Source organism: Neomonachus schauinslandi, chromosome 4 (genome assembly GCF_002201575.2).
Source record: "Neomonachus schauinslandi chromosome 4, ASM220157v2, whole genome shotgun sequence".
Classification (NCBI taxonomy): Eukaryota; Metazoa; Chordata; class Mammalia; order Carnivora; family Phocidae; genus Neomonachus; species Neomonachus schauinslandi.
In genome coordinates this window covers 167,966,002-167,976,090 of record NC_058406.1, presented here as the reverse complement: position 1 = coordinate 167,976,090, position 10,089 = coordinate 167,966,002, and positions in this window count along the sequence as shown.

The window sequence follows — 10,089 nt, the reverse complement described above, 5'->3', positions numbered from 1 at the left end:
AGTGGAAAATGCAAAGTAAGTCTACATTTCTACTCAGACTCTGAGATAGATAATCAAGGTGGTTGCAATTTTCAATGGATTTGTTGCTCCTATTGCTAATTGACATTCCCACTATTTGTTACTTTGGAAAAATCAATCTTTCTGGGCTTGAGTTTCTTCATTGATAAAATTGGGATAATGTTAGAATCTATCTCATAGGATGACTGTGAAAATTAATAAAACACTGTGTGTGGTGGCTTAGCATAATGCTTGGCTGATAGAAATCAGTCAATAAAGTTTTGCCAATTGCTAGACTAAACATTTGTGCCTTCTCAATATTCAGATGTTGAAACCTAATCCCCAGTGTATTTGGAGTGGGGCCTTTAGGAGGTGATTAAGTTATAAGGGTGGAGCTTTTATAAATGGGGTAAGTGTCCTTAAAAAAGAGGCCACAGAGACCTTCTTAAGTCCTTCTACACTGTGAGGAAGTAGCAAGAAGGATGTCTATGAACCAGGAAGCAGTTTCCCACCAGATACTGAATCTGCCAGTGTCTTGATCTTGGACTTCCCAGCTTCCAGAATTGTGAGAAATAAATTTCTGTTGTCCATGGTATTTTGTTACGACAGCCTGAATGGATTCAGAAACCAACTGAGGGTTTATATATATAATTATTGTTGATAGGCATTAAATCAGTGCTCAACTCCAGGGGAAGTCAGGTTAATTTTGTAAACTTCCAATTTAAAGGATTTCAGCATCAAATTATTCATTCAGGAGAGTTCCCACCTATTTTTGGGGACTGTGGGACTCCCACCTCTTTAATGCAAGAAGTTTCAGTTACCTCTGAGATGTGAGTTAGGAAAAAAAATGGCTCCTAAAGAATATTTTTGTCTTTGCCTACTCAGAGGTCTGCCAATGACTGAGTTGGGTCCTAAAATCTAGAGAGGAGATTGATTCAGGAACTCTCTAGAAGGTCAGTTCAGCTACCCCAACCACTTAAATAATCTTAGACTATTTACCTAACTCTTCTGAACTTCAGTTTACTTATTTGCAGAAGGAGGCTATAATAGGTTTGGGAAGATTACACAAGACCCCATACAAAAAGCACCTAGTATACTGCCTGGTAGAAGGTGGTCCATACACATTAGTTTCTGTTCTCCTTGTTCTCACTCCCAACTACTGTGAGTATGCTCTGTAAACATCTCACAACTGCCTGCCCCTTTCCCAGGCAAGGAAATCCACCTAGACCAGAAGGGTACATACCACTGGAGCCAATGACTGATGGATATGGGAGTACAAAAGATTGACCTTGGCTTTAATGGGGGATTAGTCTGAGATGCAATTTATGTTCCAGGGGGCCACTGTGGTTAAGGCCAAGACTACACCTTATCTCAACATTTTTTCTTCTTTCCTTGCTTCCTTAGAGGTTCTTCCCGAAGAGTGTTCCTTCTATAAATCATATTTATTGGCCACCTCAGTTCCTGCTTCTAGAGATCCTGACCTTAGATACTTAGTGAAGGGCCCAAGATAAAATAATTGTCCTTAAAATCTTTTGACAACAATTCCTGCAGAAACTGCCTAAATGTCTTTTTCTATCTTGAGTCAATTCAGAATTCCTCCATTCTGCCATGGCCCCAGGGAACTTGCTTGATTACCAGGGACCTTTCACCCAAAGGAAATCAGTCTCTTATTTGTTTAAAGGAATGACCTCTGCAGGGTTGATGCCTCTGTGCCTCTCTGTGAATGCCATTTTCCTTCTACCCTTCCACAGTTTGTTAGGAAAGTAGAGGTTATCTAAAACCCAGAAAGAATGTGTGAGATTTCTTGATGTGGATGAGCCTGTTTTTGAAATTGGTAGGCTTCTAGAAGCAAATACTTTCAGACTAAACTGGTTGATATATTTGCGTAGATTTTTCTTTCTTTTTTCTTCGGTTTCTCATAAGGCAAGTCCTGGAGGCTGGTAACTTGAAGAGGAATGAAGACTTTTGTGAGAAAACATTGAGTTTAAAAACTGTCCCATGTGGTTCAAAATGTGTTTTAGATATTCAGTAGGAAAAAGTGTGGACTTAATCACAATAGTGTGATTTGGAAGAAGTTTCTATCAGCAGAAAACCCAATGTATAGCTGGGGATTCTGAAGCATAACCTTAAATGTTGATGTGCAAAGATTGTTCTTACCAGGGAACTTCAGAGGAGAGAATAGGTTGGCTAAAAGAGTGTTGATGGTGGTGGGGAAATGGCATAGGATGGAGGGGTACATAAAAGGGTTGAAACAGTCGCTATGGACATTTAATAAGGAATTGGTTGTTGATGAGCACAAATATTATCATCAATCAGGCAACATCTAGTACAGGTCTGGTAGTAGGAATTTTAGCAGAGCCAAATTCATTCATCCCATCATGTATGTGTTCAACACTATTAAGTGTCTTCTGTGTATGGTTACACAAAGACAAATAAGACTTCTCTATGAAATTTCTGCGCTCAAAGGTCAGCTATAAGAATGGAATCTAGCTTATTCCACTTACCATAATGTCCTCAGTGTTCATCCATGTTATTGCATGTGGCAGGATTTCCTTCTTTCTTATGGCTGAGTAACCCCCCCCCCCACATGCACACATTTTCTTTATCCATTCATCCGTCAATGGATTTGGGTTGTTTCAAATTATGTGAGGTATCTAAAAATAGTCAGACTTATAGACACAGAAAGGAGAATGGTGGTCACCAGGGGCTGGAGGCAGGGGGAAACGGAGAGTTTTTGTTCAACGGGTAAAAGTTTCAGGAATGCAAAATGAGTAAGTTGTAGAGATCTGCTGTACATCATTGTGTTTATGGATAACAATATTGTATTATAGACTCAAAAATTTAAGAGGGTAGATCCTCATATTATGTGTTCTTAGCACAATTATCTTAAAAAAAAAAAAGAATGGAGGACAGGAACATCTTGACTTTGGATATAACAAGAAAGAGAAATGAAAATTTGAAGGAATAAGGATTCTAAGGTTCTAGGGAGAGGCCAGGTTAGGAGATCAGTGAAGCCAGGAGAAGGTTAAAATATGGGAAAATAGGAAGAAGTGAGTGCCTATGGTCACACTGGGTACAGAGCAGGAAGAGCTCTCAAGATGAGATATTAGGGACAGAGAGGGCAATTTCACAGTTTGCTACCCTTAAAATGGATAATTAAAGTTTAGGAAGCCCCTCCCTTTGGGCATATATGTTTTCTCCAACTTTTTCTTTCTCCACCCCATACATTCAAAATTTTGTATGAATTCAGTTCTACCCCATCCCCTGCTCAGTGAGGATTGTTTTATCCTGGCCATTCTGGTTCTTTTTTTTTTTTTTTTTAAAGCATACTTATGAAAATAAGAAGAGACAGAGACAGGCCTGGAGGGATGGAAGGAAATGGAAAAGAGTAATTCTTCAGACTCTCCTTTGTTGTGGATAATCTGAGGGCTAGGTCAGGCAGAGAGTGAAACTCAAAAGAAAATATCAATGAAGCTAGGCCAACGTGCATATTAAAGAGCTAAGAGGGACACAGGAAGGAGGAAAAAATCTGGCGAAATGGCAGGAGGGAGGGAGAAAAACGGATAACTGTTCTTTTTTGGAACAGCTATAGGTTGGGAGAACTAAAAAGAGGAAAGGGACTTAAAAAAATTTGCCTTGCTTTGTTGACTAAATTTTCTCTAAGAGATGAATGTAATTCACTGAAGTATATTAGTAATGGTTTTTATAATGAACTGTTGCTTTGATTACTACATTTAGTTGAGACTGGACCATACTGAGATTCATTCAAGATACAGAAATTCTATCATTGAATATAACTTCAAATTGACTCATTAGGGACCAAATATTAATCATAATCATCTCCCAATTTGCATGTGCAAACGGGGGAAAACTACTATTAACTGATTTGCCCATGTCACAATATCAGTAAGGGGTAACCTCAAGAGTTAAATTCAAATGTGTTGGACTCCATAGGCTCTGAGTTTTCTGCCATTTAAAAACGAAATGACTCCAAAAGAGAATTTATTTCAAGAAATAATAGCCTTGAATGTGTGCAACTATAATGGAATAGCATGCAGTCACCAAAGTTAGAAGAAATGGACAAATATCAGGCAGATATGTAGATGATGATGTCTTGGCAGATAACAGGGTAACAAAGAAATCATAAGCCAGATTCACAGAACATTTATCCAATTCTCATCACACTATCACCACATATTCAATAAATATTTACTCCTTAATGAAAATAAGTTAAAATTCTGGAGTTGATCGATGTCCTTAGGGAGAAGAGAATGGTATGAAGATGGCATGAATTTACCAATGGGGGGATTGTTAGACAGTGGTGGAAGAGTAGCAGAAAGGTCTTCCACTCTGTGAAATAAATGGGGTGGATGGGAAGTCAGTGGGAGAAACCATTTATTTATTTATTTATTTTGTACAGGACTTGAGATAATTTCTCTAAATCTTCCAATATGACATCTGTAATGATGTCATATTCTTTTTTGACTTTTATTTTATTTTTATTTTTATTTCTTGAAAGAGAGAAAGAGAGAATATTAAGCAGGCTCCAGGCCCGGTGCCAGAGACCGGCACTGGGCTCAAGATCACAACCCTGAGATCATGACCTGAGCAGAAATCAAGAGTCAGACGCTTAACAGACTAAGCCATCCAGGCGCCCCTGTTGTTTGACTTTTAAAATTATCTTTTTTTTTTTTTAAAGATTTTTTTTTTTTTTTTTATTCATGAGAGACAGAGCGAGAGAGAAAGGCAGAGGGAGAAGCAGGCTCCCAAGGAGCAGGGAGCCCGATGCGGGACTCGATCCCAGGACCCTGAGATCATGACCTGAGCCGAAGGCAGACGCTTAACCATCTGAGCCACCCAGGCGCCCTAAAATTATCTTTAAGATGAAAGCTATCACATGGGTTCCAGAAGTCAAGTCTTAATTCTGTTATTTCTGAAGTGTATGACTCTAGACAAGTTACCTAACTTTTGGCAGTTTGGGTTTCTTGATCTGTAAAATAAAATTTACGATAGTATCACACTATTAAGGTCAGTATGTGGCATTATTTATTATCTCATTTAGATAAGCTATGTGTAAAGGACTTTGTAAACTAAAAAACATTCTATGAATGTTAGTTTTACTAATAATGAGAGAACTTTTGTGGTCATATAGTATTATAAATATTTTTCCTATTTCATAATTCTCATACTTACTCTGTCTAACATGCAATATTATACCAAACTGATGTATCATAAGTAATTTAGGATGTGAAATTCAGTGATGTGAATTAGGCCACCCAAGAAGTGTTGGCACCAGGATATGAACATGGTTCTTCCTGACCTCAAAACTTATGCCATTAATACAGTATTGCCTAAAAGAGGAAATAACTGTGCTGTCGTTACCCAAAATCTCTATCTCTGAGCCATAAGGAAGACAAAGAAGGAACGGTAAATCTGCAAGGATAGGGCATAAATCTAAAATTGCCGATGTTCTCAGCTAGGGAAAGAAAGAGTTTGTGTGTGTTGGGTGTGAGAAAGAATAAAAAATGTAAAAATAAGTTTTGCCTGGCCCAGCTGACCGAGGGACAAGGGACAAAGAGCAGTCCTCATTTTGCAATCAAGTCTTCAGTGCATTTGCCACTCAAGGTTGAGCGAGCCGCCCCTTAGACAAATAAGGGATGCTGCTGGCTTGTTCACGCCAGGGCTGGAGTACAGAGCCATGAGCTCACCTGGGCGGTATAGTCGGTCATGTGGAACCCCTTTGAAATAACATTTCTTCCCCTTCAACTGTTACTCTGTTATTCTTAGGAATTGGGTTTTTTTTCCCTCCCAGAAAGCCACAGCCTTGGGTATTACTCTTCAATAATACAGACTAACTTGGCAAAGGAATAAGATGGATTGCTGTTACAGATTCAATATGAAACAGTTAAAAACAAAACAAAACAAAACTTCAGCTCTTTGAGGAAACTGATTAGAACTTGGTCTGTTCTCCAAAGAGAAAGAAAAATGTCATCTCCTCGGAGTTAGATTTATTTTCCTTCTCCAGATTGTGTTTAGAAGCTGTGGGCCAACGTTTCATTCACCAAACACCCAGTGTTACTGGAGTGGGATGCCCAGAGCCACGGGAGCGGGAATGTGTTAGCTTGCCACCTTTCTTTCTTACGGTCCTCCAACATGCCCCCAGCTCCACCCTCTTGCCCACTTGGCCAGCCTGTATGGAAGCGCAGGCCCAGCCATCTTGGTCCCTTCCATGGGGCAGTGGTTCAAGCGATCAGCAGCATTTAGTTAGTTAACACCCATTGGATGCCGAGTGCTCTGTTGGGCTCACCGTGGCAAGTGGGAGAAAACCACAGAAGATTATTAAGCTGCACTAAGGATAGAAAAAGACATAAAATGCCATCCTTGTTCTTAGGGAGCACACAGTCTGTTGGGGAGATTACACGGTCAGATGCCTACCTGGAGCCCAGGCAGGTAAGGTCAGTGAGGGAAGAAAGTCATGTGGGGATTGTGGGATTTTGGAGAGCAATTCCTCTATGGAAAGGGGCATCCAAACTCACCTCCGGAAAAACTGTTGCTATTCAGGAGGATGGAACAGTGTGGCCTGATGTTTTAAGAAAGACTAAAAATCCAATTAAAAAAAAATTATGAAAAATGTCCCTTGTCAACTAACGTGTTATTTTAAAGCATTGTTTGGCTAAAAATAAAATACATTTATAGGCTGGATACAGTGTGAGAGAAATCATTTTGTGACCTCCAAGGGGAGATAGATAAGCAGGATGGTGATCCTTTGCTGTCCAGTCTGCTGCTCCCTTGCAGTGTATTCAATAAACTTTTTATCTCTTAAAAAAAAAAAAAAAAAAGGAATAGAGATCCTACACCAGTTGGATGGGTGTTATGATAGGGAAGGTCCAGATGCTCTGTGAGCAGAAGCAGGCTCTCATTCCGGTACAGGAAGTCCAGCTAGGCTTTCAGAGGAGGGGGCGTGGGTGTGAACTGTCCCTGCAGTCCTGGCTGGTTAGAAGGAGGTGGAGTGGATTGTGAGTTCTTGGCTAAGGAGACTGCACATCCAAAGTCAGGGACGTGTATGAGGCAGGATTTGCTGGGGGATCTGGACGTCATTTAGAGGAAATGAAGGCTGCCTACAAGTTAGGGAGTACTGAGGATTGAAGCTTGAGAACTAAGTCGGTGCCAGACCACAAAGGGCCTTGAACATCCTGCTCAGGATTTTGCACTTTATCCAGCAGTGTTAGGATTTTTTGAGCAAGTTTAAGCAGAGGATTAGCATAATCAGATTTGTGATTTAGAAAGACAATGCTGATGGAAAAAAGGTGAAAGTGGGTAAGTTTGGTGTTTCTTTAGAGGCTCTTTCAGGGATTTGAGAGAGACATGATGAATGATACCAGTGGCAACAGAAATACAGAAGAAAGATTCAAATGATATTTAGCAGGTAGCCTCAGTGGGGCTGGATGAGAAAGGGCAGCGCCAGTGATGAGTTCAGAAAGAATCCTGGGTTCTTGGCTTGGGGGACAGAGTTGATGGCCCCCTGATAGAAGGGAGGAGGTACAAGAGAGGTAGTTTTGTGCTTGAAGCTCAGGGGTTCAGTTTCAAGCAGGCTGAGAACAGGCAGAGATCCACACTGGCAGTGTTTTCTAGAGGACCGGGCTGGAGGAGTGAGCCCCAGGCGGGAGGTGTAGATTTGGATTCATACAGGCAGGGGAGGGAAGACATGAGATCACACAGAGGATAGAGGATGGAACCTGGTGAACACAGCAGCTGGGGATGGTAGGTCAAAGCAGAGGCATCTAAAGGAAGCGGCCATCGAGATAGTAGGAGGACCAGGGCTGAGGACACTCTGCTAACCCACTGCAGAGAGACTTAAGGAAGAAGCGCTACAAGTAGCCAAATGCTGTTGAAAGGCTAACATGTGGAGAATGATAAATATTTGTTTATTGGATTTAGCCTCAGGATAGTCATAGTTGATCTTGGCAATGGCAACTTTGGGGATGGTGGGGGCAGAAGCCGGCTGAACATTGAGGAGAGTGAATGGAGGTGAGGAAGTGGCATGGGTAGTCCTGAATCCCCTTTTAAAGGTAGTTTGGCTATAAACTGGATGAGAGATAAAGGGTGGTAATGGAAAAGGGAGGGATTTTTAAACTTGGAAGAGGCTTAGAAATGCTGGTGTGTTGACAAAATGCTCATAGGGATGAGGGGCTCAGCTACTGAGGAGAGGAGGAAGACTGGCCCAGTGAGCGGCACAAGATGGGTGACCAGATGGTCCTGGAACATGTCATCTACTGTCTGCTGTCCATGCCCCCCATTCCCACCCACCCGCCCCATGCCTTGGTCATCTTGCTTTATGCTTTTCTCTCAGCTCCTGCTTCTTGCCTGCTTTGTTCTTGTGACATATTTGCTGGCATCTTTAGACAACTTCTCTGGTTGTGGGGTGTCTAGGAGTGGCTTACCAACGACCCGGGGCGGGCAGACACCACTCTTACATTTCCATACACAGGACTGCTACTTAGGAAATACAAACAAAGGATCCATACAAAGTTGATTTGGGGGGCGCCCAGGGAGCTCTGTTGATTAAGCGTCTGACTCTTGATTTCGGCTCAGGTCATGATCTCAAGGTGGTGGGATGGAGCCCCATGCTGGGCTCTGCACTGAGGATGGAGCCTGCTTGAGATTCTCTCTCTCCCTCTCCTTCTGCCCCTCCCCTACTCTCACTCTCTCAAAAAAAAAACAAGACAAAGTTGATTTTGTATGACTTTTAATAAAAGAATGCTAATAAGTAAGTCATAGGGGTGAAAAGTACAGCTTAGGGAATATAGTCGATAATACCGTAAGAATGTTGTGCAGTGACCGATGGCTACTACACTTAGCATGCACCGTATAATGTATGGAATTGTTAAATCACTATATTGTACAGCAGAAACTAATATAACAGTGTATGTCAATTATATTTCAATAATAATAAAAAAAGAATACTAAGAATTTTCTATTTTTCCTGGAAGCAAAAAGTCAATACATGCAGTGGGTGGTCTGGTCTAGGCCCCTGATAAAACCTGGCAAGGGTAGCAGTAAATGTGTCCCTTGGCTATTATTACTTTAATTGAATTGCAAATTGAAATGCAAATTTTGTGTCCCATTTTTCTAAGTGACCAGTGTTCCCTAAAGGAAGAAGAAAACAGAGGAGCCCATGATTTGGTCCAGGATTTAGAGTCAAATCAACAATATCCATCACAATTTTTTATAGCTGGTGTTCACATAGCTCAGGAGCTCTGTTTAGGTTGATTTCATGCTAAAAATGTCAACGGCTGCAAATGCCAAAACCCCTCTCATCCCTCCCCCCCTCCCCCCACCTCCAACCTAACTCAGGTTGGATACTGAAATCTGAATGAAACTTATCAAAGGGTGGCCCAGAAAGCATCCATGCAGAGAGGTAGTGTTGTATTCTGATTGGGTGGAGGAGTCTATCCAAACATGCAGCAGAGTAAGAAGGACATCCCAAGGTGGAGTGACCTGTGGGGACTCCAGGTGAGAGGGGCACCCCTTGGATGAGGGCAGCCTAGCGTGGGAAGTCAGAATCCAAATGGGATGAGGAGGGCATCTGCATGGGAATATAGCTCGGTGGGGAATGTTAATGCTTGAGTGGATGGGAGGGCATCTATCTGAGGGAGGGGTTTCTGAGAAGATGGAAGATTTGTTACATAAAATAGGATTAATCATGTCAGCAAATATATTAAAAATAATGGGAGCAAGACTTCTCTCAGTCAGAAAAAGAAGTTACAAATATGGAAAGGAAGAATACCCAAATTAACTTGATGGTGTTGAACTAGACTTGGAAGTATAATCGTGAACTCATGGCATTCAATATATAGGTATATAGAAATACAATGGTTGTACGTGTGCGCATGTGTCTCTGTGTGTGTATCTGTTCTCCATATCTGTTCATTGAGAGGGCCTGGGAATAGGGATATCCCCATAGCCAGAAGTGTACCTAGCACCCAAATCTTGGCTTCTAAATTTTGTTCTCCACTAAAAAGAACCAGGACTTCTCAGCAAAATGGTTGATTCCAAGTCTGGGGCAGGGAAAATGCAACATGAGCCTAGAAC